Source organism: Lithobates pipiens, unplaced genomic scaffold, assembly GCF_037356315.1.
Source record: "Lithobates pipiens isolate NorthernLeopardFrog02 unplaced genomic scaffold, aLitPip1_a1.2 Scaffold_23, whole genome shotgun sequence".
Classification (NCBI taxonomy): domain Eukaryota; kingdom Metazoa; phylum Chordata; class Amphibia; order Anura; family Ranidae; genus Lithobates; species Lithobates pipiens.
This window is the reverse complement of record NW_027507785.1, coordinates 59,098,829-59,118,960: the sequence shown is the minus strand read 5'-3', so window position 1 is coordinate 59,118,960 and position 20,132 is coordinate 59,098,829. Positions and strand designations below refer to the sequence as shown.

The 20,132-nt window shown below is 40.5% G+C and overlaps 1 protein-coding gene across 1 annotated transcript in view; it reads left to right on the top strand.

Moving 5' to 3' along the window:
• The first annotated feature begins 18,134 nt into the window (after window positions 1-18,134).
• Window positions 18,135-20,132, top strand: part of RAB7A (RAB7A, member RAS oncogene family) — a 72,007-nt gene continuing 70,009 nt past the window's right edge. Inside the window, exon 1 of the mRNA XM_077451709.1 lies at window positions 18,135-18,283. The gene's annotated coding sequence lies outside the window, so the exon portion shown is untranslated. The remainder of the gene's footprint in view (window positions 18,284-20,132) is intronic.

The following is a 20,132-nucleotide window of genomic DNA, read 5'->3' as shown; positions in this document are numbered from 1 at the left end:
CGGTATGGGAGCGGTTAAAGATGCCCCCTCACCAGTATTCCAACAGTACAAACAAATGACCTCTGCCCTCAACCTATAACTGGCCTTCAAGACAAGGAGCACATGTAGGGTTGCCACCTTTTCTTCAAGCCAAACCCAAACACTTTCACGGCACATGGCAATTTTTTTGTACTACACTCTATAGGATTGTAAAATATCTGGGACACCTTTTTGGTTACCCAAAGAGAGTAGCAATAAGGTGTGCTATGGTGAACAGTGGCTGTGGCCAAATTGCATTAATGGGGGGGAGAAGGGGGCAACTTAAAGGGGCATGGTTACACAAAAGCATTTGTGTACCCAAAAAATATGATTTGATTAATAAAAGAAATGTCACTTAAAGCGGAGGTCCACCCTAAAGTGGACCTTCCGCTCATCGGAACCCTCCCCCCCTCCGGCGCCACAATTGGCACCTTTCAGGGGGGAGGGGGGTGCAGGTACCTGTACAGTACAGGTATCTGCACCCACTTCCGGGATAGCTCTCTGCGGAAAGGGGCGTAGATTACGCCCCTTTCCGAAAGTCCCCCGCTGCCTGCTGGGAAACACACAGATCCCAGAGGCAGCGGGTCCATCCTTATTGGGCAACGCGACTCGCGCATGCGCAGTAGGGAACCGGGAAATGGAGCCGAAAGGCTCCACTTCCTGATTCCCATACCCAAGATGGCGGCGGCAGCACCCGAGAGACGATCGAGAGATCGGCTTCGAGTGCCGACATCGCGGGCGCGCTGGACAGGTAAGTGTCACTATTTTAAAAGTCAGCAGCTGCAGTATTTGTAGCTGCTGGCTTTTAAAAAAAAAAACTTGGAGTCCCGGCGGACTCCTGCTTTAAAATATGAAACTAGCCTACCTTAAAAGTGGACACTGTCAGCCAGTAAGGCAGTGGACGGTGTCAGTAGGGCAGTGGGCGGTGTCAGTAGGGCAGTGGGTGGTGTCAGTAGGTCAGTGGACGGTGTCAGTACAGCAGTGGAAGGTGTCAGTAGGGCAGTAGGCGGTGTCAGTAGAGCAGTGGGCGGTGTCAGTAGGGCAGTGGGCGGTGTCAGTAGGGCAGTGGGCGGCGTCAGTAGCACAGTGGACGGTGTCAGTAGAGCAGAGGACGGTGTCAGTAGAGCAGAGGACGATGTCAGTAGGGCAGAGGATGGTGTCAGTAGGGCAGAGGACGGTGTCAGCAGAGCAATGGGCGGTGTCAGTAGAGCAGTGGACGGTGTCAGTAGGGCAGTGGACGGTGTCAGTAGGGCAGTGGATGGTGTCAGTAGAGCAGTGGACGGTGTCAGTAGGGCAGAGGATGGTGTCAGTAGGGCAGTGGACGGTGTCAGTAGGGCAGTGGATGGTGTCAGTAGAGCAGTGGACGGTGTCAGTAGGGCAGTGGATGGTGTCAGTAGGGCACAGGACGGTGTCAGTAGGGCAGTGGATGGTGTCAGTAGGGCAGTGGACGGTGTCAGTAGGGCAGTGGATGGTGTCAGTAGAGCAGTGGACGGTGTCAGTAGGGCAGTGGATGGTGTCAGTAGAGCAGAGGACGATGTCAGTAGGGCAGAGGATGGTGTCAGTAGGGCAGTGGACGGTGTCAGTAGGGCAGTGGATGGTGTCAGTAGAGCAGTGGACGGTGTCAGTAGGGCAGTGGATGGTGTCAGTAGAGCAGTGGACGGTGTCAGTAGGGCAGTGGATGGTGTCAGTAGGGCACAGGACGGTGTCAGTAGAACAGTGGCTGTGGCCAAATTGCATAAACCATTTGTGTACCCAAAAATTTTTGGATTTCCGCAGTAGCGTCCTGTGAAATCCGCCCCCCAGTGCGCATGCGTTGGATTTCCATTTCGCGCATGCGCAGTAGCGTCCTGCGAAATCCGCCCTCCAGTGCGCATGCGTCGGATTTCCGTTTCGCGCATGCGCAGTAGCGTCCTCGGAAATCCGCCCTCCCGTGCGCATTCGTCAGATTTCCACTTCGCGCATGCGCAGTAGCGTCCTGAGAAATCCGCCCTCCAGTGCGCATGATTTCCGTTTCGCGCATGCGCAGTAGCGTACTGCGAAATCCGCCCTCCAGTGCGCATGCGTCGGATTTCCGTTTCGCGCATGCGCAGTAGCGTCCTACGAAATCCGCCCTCCAGTGCGCATGCGTCGGATTTCCGTTTCGCGCATGCGCAGTAGCGTCCTGCGAAATCCGCCCTCCAGTGCGCATGCGTCGGATTTCCGGTCCGCGTATGCGCAGTAGCGTCCTCGGAAATCCGCCCTCCCGTGTGCTTGCGTTGGATTTCCGTTTCGCGCATGCACAGTAGCGTCCTGGGAAATCTGCCCTCCAGTGCGCAGGATTTCCATTTTGCGCATGCGCAGTAGCGTCCTGCGAAATCCGCCCTCCAGTGCGCATGATTTCCGTTTCGCGCATGCGCAGTAACTTCCTGCGAAATCCGCCCTCCAGTGCGCATGCGTCGGATTTCCGGTCCGCGCATGCGCAGTAGCGTCCTCGGAAATCCGCCCTCTAGTGCGCATGCATCGGATTTCCGTTTCGCGCATGCGCAGTAGCGTCCTGCGAAGTCCGCCCTCCAGTGCGCATGCGTCGGATCTCCAGTCCGCGCATGCGCAGTAGCGTCCTCGGAAATCCGCCCTCCAGTGCGCATGCGTCGGATTTACGTTTCTCGCATGTGCAGTAGCGTCCTGGGAAATCGACAGATTTGATGGCCTCCGACTGCGTGTCCTCCTCGGCACCTCCCCCCTGCTCCCGGCCAAAAACTATTCGCTATTGTCACACAAGTCAGTGGGCTCAGGGCACAGTGCTCTGCGCCATGAGCCCACCCTTTTTTTTTAAAGCCAATTAGAGTCTGAGGCTCTAATCATGTGCTTAAAAAAAAAAGAAAAACCCCATTGAAATCCAATGCCTCTGGAGCCCTGCATGTAGATTAGGGGCCGGTCGCATGGAATAGGGGGGTGGCAACACTTTGATGCGACTTGAGGTCCATAGGCCTCAAGAATACACAGGCATTGCTTCAAGTCACGGCAAAAAAATTGCAGCAAAATTGGGGATGCAATAACCTTAATGTAATTTGTGTACAGCATTGCACGACCGCGCAATTGTCAGTTAAAGTAACGCAGTGTCAAAGTAGAGGTTTCCTGTGGGGGATTGTTGTTTTATATTTGCTTTTTGTTGTTTTAAACCTGCGTGATGAACAATTTAGTTTTTATTTTATTTTATACTTTATGCATTACCAATAAAAAGAAATGTACAAAAAAATTAAAAAAAAAGGACTGCAGTGTCAAAAAGCAGAAAATGACCTGGTCATGAAGGGGGGTAAATCTTTCAGAGGACAAGTGGCAGTAGAATCTTTTATTGTATTATTATGTATTGTTTTATTACTATTTTATTTATTATTATGTATTGTATTATTATGTATTGCTGTATTACTATTTTATTTATTATTATGTATTGTATTATTATGTATTTTGTATTACTATTTTATTTATTATTATGTATTTTGTATTATGTATTGTTTTTTATTACCTTTTTACTTATTATTATTATGTATTGTTTTATTACCTTTTTATTTATTATTATGTATTGTTTTATTACTATTTTATTTATTATTATGTATTGTTGTATTACTATTTTATTTATTATTATGTATTTTATTATTATGTATTGTTGTATTACTATTTTATTTATTATTATGTATTGTATTATTATGTATTGTTTTATTACCTTTTTATTTATTATTATGTATTGTTTTATTACTATTTTATTTATTATTATGTATTTTATTATTATGTATTGTTGTATTACTATTTTATTTATTATTATGTATTGTTGTATTACTATTTTATTTATTATTATGTATTTTATTATTATGTATTGTTGTATTACTATTTTATTTATTATTATGTATTGTATTATTATGTATTGTTTTATTACCTTTTTATTTATTATTATGTATTGTTTTATTACCATTTTATTTATTATTATGTATTGTTTTATTAGTATTTTAATTATTATTATGTATTTTATTATTATGTATTGTTGTATTATTATTTTATTTATTATTATGTATTTTATTATTATGTATTATTGTATTACTATTTTATTTATTATTATGTATTGTATTACTATTTTATTTATTATTATGTATTGTATTATTATGTATTGTTTTATTACCTTTTTATTTATTATTATGTATTGTTTTATTACTATTTTATTTATTATTATGTATTTTATTATTATGTATTGTTGTATTACTATTTTATTTATTATTATGTATTGTTGTATTACTATTTTATTTATTATTATGTATTGTATTATTATGTATTGTTTTATTACCTTTTTATTTATTATTATGTATTGTTTTATTACTATTTTATTTATTATTATGTATTTTATTATTATGTATTGTTGTATTACTATTTTATTTATTATTATGTATTGTATTATTATGTATTGTTTTATTACCTTTTTATTTATTATTATGTATTGTTTTATTACTATATATTATTATGTATTGTATTATTATGTATTGTTGTATTACTATTTTATTATTATGTATTGTTTTATTACTATTTTATTTATTATTATGTATTGTATTATTATGTATTGTTGTATTACTATTTTATTTATTGTTATGTATTGTTTTATTACTACTTTATTTATTATTATGTAATGTATTATTATGTATGCATCTACAATAAAATTGTATTCCCATCCTTGTTCTTGTAGTTACATTGTACATTGCTGTATTTTCGGGTTATGCTGGAATCGGTTTCCATTTCTTCTCTAACAGGTGGATTGGAGATTCTTCTATTTCTTGTTGTACTGGAAGCTGTTAATTGTTGTTTTTTTACGTTTTTTTTTTTTTTTTTTTTAGTGTATGGAATTTAAAAAGTTGAAGAACTTCATTCTTCTTTAACATAGAAAACCTTGATGAAAAAAGAAAGGTCTTTTTCTTTTTTTCCTTTTTGCCATCTGTGTCTTATTATGGAAATTTACCTTCATTCCTGTCTTGAAGATTCAACAGAAAGTGAGAGAAGAAGCTCTGCGATGTGAGGGAAATGCCCATTGGTTCACACCTATGCAGGCTTCAGTTTGCACATTGCAGGTACATTTTGCGTTTTTTTTTTTTTTTCAATACACGTTTTTGATCCATTGAAGTCTATGGAACCAAAAAACTACAAAAAAGTCCCTGGCCCTTTACCGTAAAATGCACCGGTGTGAACGTGGCCCGTAGGACACCATGTTAAATGGACTGTAGTGTTTCTGCAAAACTAAAAATGCTCTAAAAAGAATGCATAGGTGTAAACCGGGCCTCAGCGGGATCATACACATTACAATCTGATTGTACAATCTTCTTTTTAAAGCAGACCCTTGCCCTAAAAGGGGTTGTAAACCCTTGAAGTTTTCTTCACTTTTATGCATTAAGGTGAAAACCTTCTGAACCCGGTCTTTCCAGCGAGGAGAACCAGCAGCAGCTCCAGCCGGTGTCTTGGGTCCTGATTGGATAGATTGATAGCAGCGCAGCCATTGTCTCACACTGCTGTCAATCAAATCCAATGATGCGGGAGCCGGGGGCGGGGCCTAGTCCTGCTGTCTTTTGTCAATGGACGCAGCAGCAGGACACGGGAGCACGCCCACATGAGTGCCCCGAGGGAGAGCGTCTTATAGAATGGGGGGGCACCTGAGAAGAGGAGGAGCCAGGAGCGCCACTGAGGGACCCCAGAAGAGGAGGATCGGGGGCCACTCTGTGCAAAACCAACTGCACAGAGCAGGAAACTATGTAGGGTTGCCACATGTCCGGGATTTACCCAGACAGCTCGGGTTTGGAATCATGCGTTTCGGGTTTCAGACTGTATGAAACCCGGACACATTATTCAGACTGGACTATGGCTTCCCAGCAACATTGCTGGCTGCTGTTGTCTAAGCTGAGAGTGTCTGTTACATTCTCTCTCACACTGCCCAAAGCGTAGCGCTAACAATTACCCCTCCCTCCACACAGACGGGAGAGGAGAGAGGGTTTGATGTGCTCCTCTTCCTCCAACCCCTACAACTCTGTGTCTGCCCACACTCCAGCAGCCTCAGCTACATCTGGATGAGAGATGCTGACTGCCAAGGGGTGAATGTTATATTCTTAATATCTAAATTTTAATTGGCTTATTATACTTTATTCAGAATATAATATTTTTCATACTGTGTGAAAGAACTTTGAGACAATAATTTCTATGTTGTGACTTGCGATAATTGAAGAAGTAAATATTTAAAATCTGTCAGGATTTTGAGGAATAGTGTATATTTTATATAAGCTTTTCTTAAGTGTAAATGAAGGTTTGCATAGAATCTGAAATTCCCTTCCCCCCTTACATCCTGTCATTAGAATGTGGAGCTGTGTTATCCTTAGCCCTCCCACCTCTGTAGAGGAGGAGTTGTCTTTTGTGGCGCGAAATTAGAGCTGTTAATATAATGGTAAAGTTGGGAGGAGGGGGCGCTCTTGAATTTTACACTCAGAAGGACACATGTCTTGCACACAGGCTGCCAGCATACAAAGGGCTGCCATTTTAGGTTTGAAATAACCTTATATCTTCTGTAAGAATCATTGTACTATTTTTGTAAGCATTCTTTTGTATTTAAATGTGTACAAATAAATACACATTTTTGAATTACGCTGACTCAGATCTAATTAAGGAAATTCGTCTCACAAGAATTGATTGATTTCAACATAAGACTTTGAAATATCATTATTTCATAATATTTCATATTTTATATATTACAATTGGCGAATTCCAGCCAGTTCAATCATAAGTCGGAAGTTTTTTTTTCCAAACTTCATCCTTTGATCAGAGGGGAATGAATTGATGAACAGAGATTAAACTTCGCAAAGATTGAAAAAGAACCTAGAAGAAAAATCGATCGATTGATTGTGAAAGACCGGAGAATTTCCAGGAAAAAACTGACGGGTTTTTTATTTGGTGAGTAGAAACGTAATTATGGAATTTGTAGCTGTTTTAGCTGATGAAAGTACATTAGAATTTAAAGGTTTATCGAAACAGGTCTCTGATGCTGTTTTATGGAAATTAATGTATGATCAATGCTTTCAGGCAAATGCTGACATTGAGAAGGATAGATTCTCATTAGTTAAAACAAAGAAAAAAGTACGTAATATAATGAAACTTGTTAAAAGTTATAATGATATGGTGTTTGATATGCCAGGAAAACAAAGTCAAAGTGTAACTGAAAATGTACTTTTTGAATCTAGTTGTTCAAATTGTGAGACTTTTTGTACATATATTGAAAATTTAGAGAATGAAATAGAAATTGCAGCAAAACAGGAGAAGAAATATACTGAACAATTATTGACTGAAAAAATTGAATTGGAACATAGAATTGATGCATTATTGCAATCTCTGAAAGAAAATGAAAATCAAATAGGTTTTTTGGAAAGCTGTGTGCATGGAAATATTTTAAATTTGTTTAAGACCCAGTTATTACAAGCTGAGATTCCTGCACATGTTCAGTGCTCAAGGATGGAGGATGATGAACATATGATGAAGGCAGCCGTCAACGTCATATCCTGTAATGAGTCAAATGTTAATATTTCCTCAGACAATGAGAGTGGGAAGTCAGTTGACTTAAATAATACTGATAGTAAGCAGAAATGTAGATTTTCATCGCCATATGCTCAGAGGAAAGTCTATAAAAAGTTGAATAATAATAATACACAAAAGAGGTTGTATTATCCGAAAATTTTGCCCAGGCGTCAAGAGGTTTATTCTGTACGTTGGCACAGTAATCTGAGGTATAGAGGTCATAATAAGCAAATTCATTTTTCTTCTAAGACCCAAAGACAAAGATTACAAACTGAAAATAGTTCATTAAGACAGGAAAGGTTTAATTATGTAGCATATAACACTCTGAAAACAGTCAGCAGTCCTTAAATTAACTGCAGATATGGTAAGAATTTTCTGGTTGACGTTTAATGGCTATGAATAAGGATTGATATGAGTTTAAAAAGATTTGGTTTTGACGTTTGGAATATTATTGAGGATTTTGATATAATTTTAATATTTTTCAAGGATAATCTATTGGATTATTATTTTTTATCAATGTTTCATTGTCATGAGTATTAAGTTTTTATTTTTGTTTTGTTCTGGCTGAACATTGAAAGGACTTGAAAAAATGGTTTTAAGAATAGTTGTGTATTCAGTAACTGAAGACCTTTCAGCATGGTACTCAATTAGCAATTGAATGAATAGACAACAAGGAGAGACAGAGAAAAGTGATGAGCTTGTATTTGTTGAGTTAAACCGCATTGAGTATTGACAAGGAAGAGAAGTAAGGTTCACTACTGATTTAGAGTGATAATTCATATGTTGTATGTTATCTATGTAGAGGTTTTGTGGATTCATCCAATAAGACTCTTGTGCAGATAGAGACATTAGAAGTAGTTTTTGACCTTGCAGAGAGTAATTCTTTTGCATATGTTATTGTAAAAATTCCATCACATAAAAAGATAGTGAGTTATCTGTAGGTAACAGAACAGCAGAATTCATTGGCAAAGGAAGCAGCTTTTGCATGGAGAGTTAGTAATTCAACCTGGAATGGTATCTATTAATGTTGTGAAAAAATGGACACACAGATTCCTTTAATTTCAGAGGGAAAAAAGGTCACAATCTTTTTTATCCTCATAGGGTGCCACAGAGTTATTATTTGGGTCATTAGACCATAAGTTTGTGTCATGACAAAAAAGGATTTTCGTGTTTTTATATAAATCACAACACCTTCAGGTGGGATTCACTAATGATGATGCTTTAACTATTGTTTAGAGGTTGAATAATCATGTTTTTCTAGTTTGGGATATATCAGCAAACTTCAGTTGTGACAGAGGATGTGTAATATCAGGGAATAAAAACAGAGATTTCATGTATGATAACATTCACAGTTTGTAGGTATTATTGTGAGGATGTATCGGATAATTAAATCTAGGATTGATAAATGTTGTTGGACAAAGGAAATATTTGGGTTGATGTTGTTCCAGTTATTTTTAATGGATGTAAGAAGCACAATTTCTGATGCTACAAAGTATTCTCCTTTTGAGTTTAAAAGAAAAAGTAAAATGGCGTTTGTATCGCCTCGTGGAGTCATAATTGGTTGAAGAAGAGATACAAAATGGTTTCTCTAAAAATTTTCAGTTGAGAAAATAAAATGGAGTTTGTGTTGCCTCGTGGAGTAAGAAGGTATACAAAATGGTTCCTCCTCATATTTCTAAGTTTGAAAAAGAAAGTTAATTCATGATAAAAAGTGTCTTTGTTAGTTAAAAATATAAGTTTTTATATTACAATGTTTCTTGATTAAGAGATTAAGAAATAATTTGTATATATATTGATAAGGTAAAAAGGTTTGTGTATGTTTAAAATGATTTTTTACAAAGGGTTATTCATAGCAACCCTTAGGAATTTAGAATGAGACACCCATTGTTTTAGAAAGGTGGGAGGGAAAATACTCATTCTGTGGAACAATATAGCTCAGCGGAACTTTTAAGCTAGTCTTAAAAAGGAAAAAGGTGGGAGTTGGTGTTTAGGAGTAGAATTTTGTAACAAGAGAGGAGACAGTCAATTACTGGAGGGCATACATTCCAGGGAGATTTTTTCTCCAGCACACACAAGACACATATATATCATGAAGGATTGTTATTAAATCCACGCACATATCGGATTTAATCTTAAGAATAATCTATTTTTTGATATTTTACAATTGATATTGTTTTTTGTAACATTGTGTTATTTTGTTGTTAAACCAAAATTATCTTTTGTATAAGATAAGTGGTCTATTAAGTAGACCAGGAACAGAAAGGTTTATTTAAGATAAAATTAGATATTGTTGACACAAGTCTAACACAGAAAAGATAAAAGATGATTAAAGAATTGTTACATGTGAGGCCACACCCAGAGATGGTGACACATCACAGAGTTTCAGGAGTTGAAACATGGAAAAGTAATTGGGAAAGTCTATGGACATTTTGGGATGTTCAAGGGGTACAAATACTTTCTCAGTTCAGTGATACAAGTATGCAGAAAGAAAAATGTGGGTATAACAAATTTTATATTCCAAGATAATGATGCTGCCTTTATTTTTTCAGGAATTAAAAATAAAAATCGAACCTGAAGAAAATGCGTATTCCAAAAGAAAAAGATGTCAGCACAACAAATGAAAAGTTTTAAAGAGAGAAAGTGTATCATCACTACAGGATGCATCTTTTCCCTAGTGACAATTCTATTTGTGATAAGATATATCAAGAACTGCTCAAGTTATATAAAGACTAACAGGAATGAAGAAGTACACAACAAAGATCATATGTTATTTAGAAATAAGAGAGATGTAGACACAGATCTCTTTACAGATGAACAAAAAGATAATAATGCTGAGATCATTACAAAGGACAAAAATGATATTGATATTAGTGCATATGATAAAAATCATAATTTTAGAGATGTTGATATTAATACAGCAGAAGATTTGTATGGATTTTTATGTATTGGTGATGGATATCATTGTTGTTTACAATTGTATTTCATTCACAGCAATGATATTGACATCAAAGTTAAAATAGAATCCAAAACAAAGTTTGTTAAAATGCAGGGATCTTATAGACTAAATAACAAAACCGGAACTTTTGAGTGTAACATATTGTTGAGGAGTTTCTGGTCTATATTTTTAAAGGGTAATGAGTCAACAATTTGGTCTGGAGATGTTACTAATATTATGACAAGATCTGGGAAAATACTTTATTCCTTTGATCAATTTTATTATCTTTTTCAAAGTTTTGTAAAGATATTAAATCCAAAATATTTAAACATCATTGGAGATGAAAAAGGAGACGTTGTAAGAACATGGGATTTTAAAGTTATAAGAAAATTTACTGAAATAAGGGTCAAAATTGATATCTTTATAGTTGATAAGATTGTTCCAGAAATTAATATTTTCCCACAATCTTTGAAAATTATGGAAGATAAAGATAATTTACATTTGATATGTGATACAAAGATATCTTTACCTCAAAATTCATTGTTGACTTGGAAAAGGAATGATGAGTTTTTGGGTAGTTTTCTTTATAGTTCTACTATCATAATTCATAAAGGAATTTTTGGTAGTGTGAATTGGATCAATGATACATTTGTTTATCAACAAATGAGAGTATCTTTGAATGATACTGGTATATATGAATGTTGCATATCAATAGAAAATTATCCGGTGAAATGTGCAAAGGCAAGTGTTATTGTTATGTCTCCAAGGAAAACTCCATGTGTCAATAAGAAAAGTTTCTCTGCAAGTCCTTTTCAGATTAACCATTTCCAATCCAGAACTCTTTTGAGAGAGGGAAAGTTTGTCATTGTTTTGTGGAACTTTAATGTTTCAGAATGGAAAATTTCTACAAGGTTTCCACAATGTCAAGGACATCTGGTTAATATGGAATTGGGTATTGAGAGATGGTTTGGAATTAATAATAGAAATTATAACAGAAATAAGCGTGGTATTGTTGAAGGTATTTTAGGAGGGATTGGCACAATCGGGAGTATAGCAAATAGTATGGATATTAATACTTTAAAGTCTGATCTAGAAACCGCTGGTTTAGTGGGAAGTAATGGTATTAAAATACAAAGACATTTAAATCAGATTTTAGAAAATATGGTAATTAAAACTGCTAATATAATGGGTCCATCTATTTTACATCTTCAAAATATTACTCTTGATCTGATGAGAAGTGAACAACATTCTCATATAGCCAGAGCATGTTTAGAGATTCAAACGGAATATTCCACTAATTTTAAAATAATTGCGCAAGCATTTCAGAGTGGAATAACTCCTCTTGGCATTTTACAGTATTTGCCCAAAGAATATTTATATGCGATAAATCATACAGATTTATGGGTAAATAAATGGATAGGATGCAAGCAGGACATATGTTATAGTTCTTCTATGATTCCAATAGCCGGAAAAGAACAAATTTTGGTTCCAATCACTGTTTTGGGATTACCTGTCAGTAATACACAATTATTATACTATAAATTACAGTATACAGATTTTGTATTTAACAATGAAAATTCTGAATTAGAACAATTAGATTTGTCATCATGTTTACAATTCCAGTCTAAAATTATATGTTTACCTAATCAAGATAAAAGCATATTTCATTCTTGTTATCATAATCATACATTATGTTCAGCAAGAATTGAAAATAAAATTAATTCTGAATTAGTTACTCGTGTAGATAAAAAGAAGGTTTGTTTTCAAATTATGTCAGATACAGAAAGGGTTAAAACTTTTTTCTCTTCTTGTACAAATACAGAAAACCTAAATCAAGGGTTGTATTGTATAGAAGGAGATATTGTTGCAATAAGTATTAATGGATTGAGAACAAATTTAACAAATATGTTTATGAAAAATATTAGCGCTCTTCCTACACAGTATAATATTTCTCAAATAGATGAATTTCCATGGGAAAAATGGGCAAATATAATTCAAAAGGATCAAGGTTTATTAATAGCTTTGGCTAAGGAATTGCAGAATGCAGAAGTATTGTTTAAACATGAACAAGGTAATTTGCAAGAAATATCGCATCAATGGTCAGAATTTTCAGGAAGTAATTGGTGGAAAAGATTTAGTAATAGTGTATCCATGTGGGGAAAAACTTCGATAACTTCAGCAGCAGGAAATATTTTATCACATCCTATTGTAATTATTTTTATTATTATTATGTTATTCCTTATATTCCAGTTATGTTTAATGTTTAGAATGAAAAAATTATATAATCGAATTAGAAGTGATATTAAGAAAGGAGATGATTTGTTACAAAGTAAATTAAAGAGGAAAATCGGGTTTTGAAGGTATGAATCCAATTGTGCAGGACAAGACATTTGGAGTTATTGAATCAAAGTTTGTTTGAATGTGACATGAATGATGATGGATGAATTTTTAATCTGAAAAATATGATTGGTATTCATATTTCAGAGGGGAATGTTATATTCTTAATATCTAAATTTTAATTGGCTTATTATACTTTATTCAGAATATAATATTTTTCATACTGTGTGAAAGAACTTTGAGACAATAATTTCTATGTTGTGACTTGCGATAATTGAAGAAGTAAATATTTAAAATCTGTCAGGATTTTGAGGAATAGTGTATATTTTATATAAGCTTTTCTTAAGTGTAAATGAAGGTTTGCATAGAATCTGAAATTCCCTTCCCCCCTTACATCCTGTCATTAGAATGTGGAGCTGTGTTATCCTTAGCCCTCCCACCTCTGTAGAGGAGGAGTTGTCTTTTGTGGCGCGAAATTAGAGCTGTTAATATAATGGTAAAGTTGGGAGGAGGGGGCGCTCTTGAATTTTACACTCAGAAGGACACATGTCTTGCACACAGGCTGCCAGCATACAAAGGGCTGCCATTTTAGGTTTGAAATAACCTTATATCTTCTGTAAGAATCATTGTACTATTTTTGTAAGCATTCTTTTGTATTTAAATGTGTACAAATAAATACACATTTTTGAATTACGCTGACTCAGATCTAATTAAGGAAATTCGTCTCACAAGAATTGATTGATTTCAACATAAGACTTTGAAATATCATTATTTCATAATATTTCATATTTTATATATTACAGTGAATGAGCTCACCATCCATCCCGGTCTGTGACTCAGGACCTGCTTCCTGATTGGCTGGGAGGCGCATCAGTGTGACAATAGTGAATATTCATTTGCTATGGTCACACAACTGGGTGGGCTTGGGGCGCAGTGCTCTGTACCCCACAAGCCCACTCTTTTTTTAAGCCAATTAGAGCCTCTAACTCTAATCACGTGCTTAAAAAAAAAAAAAAAACCCCGGTTGGAACCCATGGGTCCGGCGCCCTGCATCTAGATCAAGGGGCCAGACGCATGGATGGGGGACGGTCCACCACTGATGGCCAGTAACACACCTCCTGTATTAGAGTGCCCCCCTCTGGATGAAGGATCACAGGGGACACCTTTGGACAGCAACATTATCAGTCTGGGGAAGGGCTCAACTGTGCAGGTGCTACAATAGTGGCACTGGAGGAGGGGGGGGGGGGCAGAGCAAATTGACAGAGGACTGAAGTTCCTCTTTTACCCCTGGCTGGCGCCGCACCCTGGTCCTAAATTCCGAGAGGTGGAGTCGAGCTTTCTGATTGGGAGAACTGCTCTGATCCATTCTCTATGAACACATCTGTGCTGCACGGCTTTGTGTTAAAGAGGAACTGCACTCTGCTCACATAATTTGTAATAAAAACATCTTTGCCATTCTGAAGCTTCCCTCCAACCACTTTGCATATTATTTTATATATACTGCGATTCTGTACTTGCTAAATATGCTGCAGAAATCACCCTCCACTGAGTCTGGCTGCAACCATTTTAACTGTGGGCAGCTGAAGCTGCTGCCTGTTCACTTCCTGGATTTACATAGACACACAGAGGCACACCTCCAGCTCTGCAGCTCTCATTGTCCCTCTTATGACTCATCCCACCTCCCTTTCGGGCAGACTCTCAGGAGAGTGAGAGCTGTGCATGATGTCATAAGCCTAGGCTAATGACCAGACAAGAAACAGGAAGTGGGCTGTATAAGGTACTTACTTGCAGAAAAAAATAATGTTTTACTATCCAAAGTTAAAACAACAACAAGGGCAGAAGATCTAATAGATGGAAAGTTGAAAAAAATGACTGAAGGTCCACTTTAACCACTCTCGGACTGGTGGTCCGCTTCAAGATAAAAGTGGTCTCTGCGGCGAATTCGCTGCGAGATCACTTTTATCGACGGTGGGAGAGGCCCCCCCCCCGCCACGCTTTGGTGCCCTCCGATGCTTATCTGAGCCGTCGGCAGCGATCGGATGCTGTCACTAGCTGGGCATGGAGACGAGTGAGGGGAAGATGGTCACCAGTCTCCATATCATTGCAGGGTGGAAGCCACGTCAAAATGTCACTTCCACCCATAGCTCTTAAAGTGGTTGTAAACCCTTACAAACCACTTTGACCTACAGGTAAGCCTAGATTAAGGCTTACCTGTAGGTCCAAGAAATATCTCCCAAACCTATATGGTTTAGGAGATATTTGCCCGAAAACGGGCACCGCTGTCTACGGCGCACTGAGCGCTGCATTTCCAAGAATGGAGCTGCCGCGCGTGTCGACTCCCGTGCGCATGCGCAGGAGTGACGTCATTGCGGCTTCGCCGAATGACAGCGGCGGAGCTGCGAGACCCACCAACAAGATGGATGCGGCGGACTACAGGGGACAGCGGCGACTTCGCTGGCTCCTGTGTCAGGTAAGTGACACATAATGGGGTAGTATGCGATGCACAGTAGTCCATTATGCTTTGTCTTTGCAGGGAATGAAAGAGGAAGTAAACTCATCAGGGTTTACTTCCTCTTTAAAGGGCAATTTAAAAAAAAAAAAAGAAAAATTGAATTACAATGTATTTATTTTTTATTGCATTTTAGTATAAATATGAGATGTGAGGTCTTTTTGACCCCCCAGATCTCATATTTAAGAGGACCTGTTATGTTATTTTTCTATTACGAGGGATGTTTACATTCCTTGTAATAGGAATAAAAGTGACAACTTTATTTTATTTTTTAACCTCTTAAATACCGGGAACTTCCCCCCCTTCCTGCCCAGGCCAACTTTCAGCACTGTCGCACTTTTAATGACAATTACGCGGTTATACAACACTGTACCCAAACACATTTTTTATCATTTTGCTCCTACAAATAGAGCTTTCTTTTGGTGGTATTTGATCACCTCTGCGAGTTTTATTTTTTGCGCAACAAATAAAAAATTTTTTTGTAAATAAGTACGTTTTCTTCTTCAATGACGGGCACTGATATAGCTGCACTGACGGGCACTGATAAGGCGGCACTGATAGGTGGCACTGGTATACAGCACTGATGGGCACTTATAGGCAGAACTGATGGGCACTAATAGGCGGCACTGATAGGTGGCACTAGTATACGGCACTGATGGGCACTTATAGGCGGCACTGATAGGCACTCATAGGCAGCACTGATGGGTACTCAAAGGAGGCACTGATGGGTACTTATGGGTGGCACGGATGGGCACTGATAGGTTGCACTGGTATGTGGCACTGATGGGCACCTATAGGCGGTACTGATGGGTACTTATGGGTGGCACTGATGGGCACTGATTACACTGGTGGGTGGCATTGCTGGGCATCACTTATTTTTTATTTCTGTAATGGTGCCAGTCAGTGCCCATTCGTGGGCACTGATTGGCATGTATTGGGCATTTTTTTTATATGTGAATGGCCATGCGGCACTGATGGGTGGCACTGATAGGTGGCACGGATGGGCACTGATGGATGGCACTGATTACACTGGTGGGTGGCATTTCTGGGCATCACTTATTTTTTTATTTCTGTAATGGTGCCAGTCAGTGCCCATTCGTGGGCACTGATTGGCATGTATTGGGCATTTTTTTTATATGTGAATGGCCATGGGGTACATACCTGGCCATCCACATGCTCGGGGCTTCCCTGGTGGTCTAGTGTGGGCATCCAAGGGGGGCTGCATTGATAAACAATCAGCACAGACACTCCCCCCCCCCCTGTCAGGAGAGCCGCCGATTGGCTCTCCTCTACTCGGGTCTGTCAGTCGCGAGTTAGGAAAAGCCAATCAACGGCTCTTCCTATTTACATCGTGATCAGCTGTGATTGGACACGGCTGATCACGTGGAGGCTCTTTACCGAGATCCGTGTAGCGGTGTGTCAGACTGACACACCGCACCACCGATCGCCGCGATGCGCTCCCCCACGGGCGTGCGGCTCCTGTTCTCCTGCAGGATGTAATATGTCGCTCCCAGTCAGGATAACAGAACCACCGCCCGGCCTTCATTCTGCTATAGGCCGGGAGGGAAGTGGTTAAAAAACAGTAATAAAAATTAAAGGTAAAATAAGAAAAAAAAGTTTTTTTTAAACTCGCCCCGTCCCGCTGAGCTGGCGCACAGAAGCCAACGCATACGTGAGCAGTGCCTGCATATGAAAACGGTGTTCAAACCACACATGTGAGGTATCGCCACGATCGGTAGAGCGAGAGCAATAATTCTAGAAACCTGTAGAATATTTTAAACATCGCCTATGGAGATTGTTAAGGGTAAAAGTTTGTCGCCATTCCACGAGCGGGCGCAATTTTGAGGCGTGACATGTTGGGTATCAATTTACTCGGCGTAACATTATCTTTCACAATAAAAAAAAAAATGGGATAACTTTACTGCTGTCTTATTTTTCAATTCAAAAATTATTATTTTTTCCCAAAAAAGTGCGCTTGTAAGACCGCTGCGCAAATACGGTGTGACAGAAAGTATTGCAACGACCGCCATTTTATTCTCTAGGGTGTGAGGAAAAAAAAAAGTATGTTTGGGGGTTCTAAGTAATTTGCTAGCCAAAAAAAAAAAGTTTTTTAACTTGTAAACAACAAATCTCAGAAAGAGGCTCGGTCCTTAAGTGGTTAAAGTAACGCAGTGCCATATATCGCAAAAAATGGCCTGGTCATGAAAGTGGGGGGGGGGGTAAATGTTCCGGAGGTGGCATCACAAGCGCAGTGTGCGTTTTGGTATGTTTTTTGTGCGTTTTCGCAACAGCAAGAGGTGAATTGGGGGCGGGGACACACAGTAATATAAAACCTGACAGAGATTCCAACCCCTTCATCCAAATAAGATTTGCCTTTATATAATATATATATATATAGATATCAGTGATTGTGGTTCTGGGATGTCTGCCCAGCTACAGAAGAAAACATCCTCCTCAGTAGGTGACCCCTCCCTTGTGAATAGAGGAAGAGTCACATCCAGTGGTCACATGACCTCTTTGTGTCCCTATACCCCTCCCCCCTCTATGAACACAGCCTGTTGCCCTTCTATAAGCCCCTTGCCGTGCACCAGACACAACAACACCCCCACATGGCCTCTTTTTTTTTTTTTCTTGGACAAGCGCCCCGTCCGCCCTTCCACACCTGGCCCCAGGTAACATGGCGGCCAGGAGGTGACACAGCACGTCACGTGACGCATCCTTCTTCTCCCCCCCGCCCCTCCGGGCGCGCTCCAATAGGCGTGCGGGAGGAGGGGGTGACGTCTGCTGCCTCATGACCGCTCGTCACTTCCGGTGGGCAGAGAAGGGTTAGCAGGGAAGGAAGCGGAGAGCATCGGAGGGCCCGGCGGACACTGACACCGGCCCCGGGGAACACACCGACACCACAGCTCTACACAGCGCCGGTAAGTGACCCGGGGGAGGGACCTCCGCATCTCTCTGTGTGCGGCTCGCCCTGTCACCGGCCTGCCGTGTAGTGTACACACCGGGGCCGTCACCCCCTCATAGAGGATACAACCCTTCCCCCCCCCCCCCTCACCGCGTCCTTCTATACAGAGAATACATCGTATAGGCCAGGCCTGTCCTCCTCGCCCCTGTCACCCCAATACTGGCCCCTGTCACACGCTCTGTATCCTGGTAACCAATCCTCATCCATAGGCCTGTCCCTGGAGGGGACCCCTCAGTGTGTCCCCATCATCCTCATCCATAGGTCTGTCCCTGGAGGGTACCCCCCAGTGTGTCCCCATCATCCTCATCCATAGGTCTGTCCCTGGAGGGGACCCCTCAGTGTGTCCCCATCATCCTCATCCATAGGTCTGTCCCTGGAGGTACCCCCCTTATGTGTCCCCATCATCCTCATCCATAGGTCTGTCCCTGGAGGTACCCCCTTATGTGTCCCCATCATCCTCCTCCATAGCTCTGTCCCTGGAGGGACCCCCCAGTGTGTCCCCATCATCCTCATCCATAGGTCTGTCCCTGGAGGGACCCCTCAGTGTGTCCCCATCATCCTCATCCATAGGCCTGTCCCTGGAGGGACCCCCCAGTGTCCCCATCCTCATCCATAGGCCTGTCCCCAGGGAGACCCCTTTGTGTCCCCATCATCCTCACCCATAGGCCTGTCCCTGGAGGGACCCCCTCAGTGTGTCCCCATAATCCTCATCCATAGGCCTGTCCCTGGAGGGGACCCCTTTGTATCCTCATCATCCTCATCCATAGGCCTGTCCCTGGGGGCAGCCCTTTTGTGTCCCCATCATCCTCAGGCCTGTCCCTGGAGGGACCGCCCTCCCAAATGTGTCCTTTGTTTCCCCATCCCTGGCCCTTGTCATCCTCATCCCCAACACAGCTCTCCTCTCTGTATCCTAGTAACTGCTCATCATGCCTGGGGCCTGACCCTGGAAGGACCCCCATGTGTCCCTGGCCCTCATTCTCTCCAGCCCACATCATCCTCCTCATCTGGTAACCGCTCACCATAGACATCTGATCAGTGTGTGTATACTGTATACATAATATATCATACAGCTCCATGTATTCAGCCTGTCCCTAGAAAGACCTAGAGGGACATGGCAGCAGGTGAGTGGATGCCCGCTAACAGGCGCTGCCATGATGAATCTGAAATGATGGGTGCTGTTTAAATGTAAGGACTTAAAGTGGAGTTCTGCTTAAAAAAGAAGAAAATATTAAGTCAGCAGCTACAAATACTGCAGCTACCAACTTTAAATAATCGGACACTTGCCTGTCCCAGCGATGCGGGGGAATGAAGCCCCGCTCGTCTCCCCACCTTCTCTCTGCCGCCACCAGCATTGTAACTGTGGGCACCCACTGCGTGAGCCGTGACCAGCTGGGCAATCATTTGAGACCTGTGACCTGTCCCAGATTGCTGAGAGGGAAGGGGGAGAGGTGATCTCCCTTCCGGTGCACCGGGAGGAAGTGAGAGCCTCTAAAAAGAGGGTATCACTCCCCCCCCCCCCTCAAAAAACAATTACCTGCCAAATGTGGCATGTCAGGGTGTCACCTCTCTTAAAGCGGAAGTTCCATTTTTTGGGGTGGAATTTCCTCTTTAATCTTGCTGGTAGTTTGACTTTTTTATATTTGCACACAAAATGAAGGTTTCCTACTTAGAATAAGCTTTCAGGTTAGTAAAACAGCGATATCAGAACTGATTCAATCATACAGTTTGTAGTGTACATAGATTGGCACAACAATGGGGTGGAGGACTATCCCCTTGTTATCTCATGGTTACTGTGAAACTGTGTG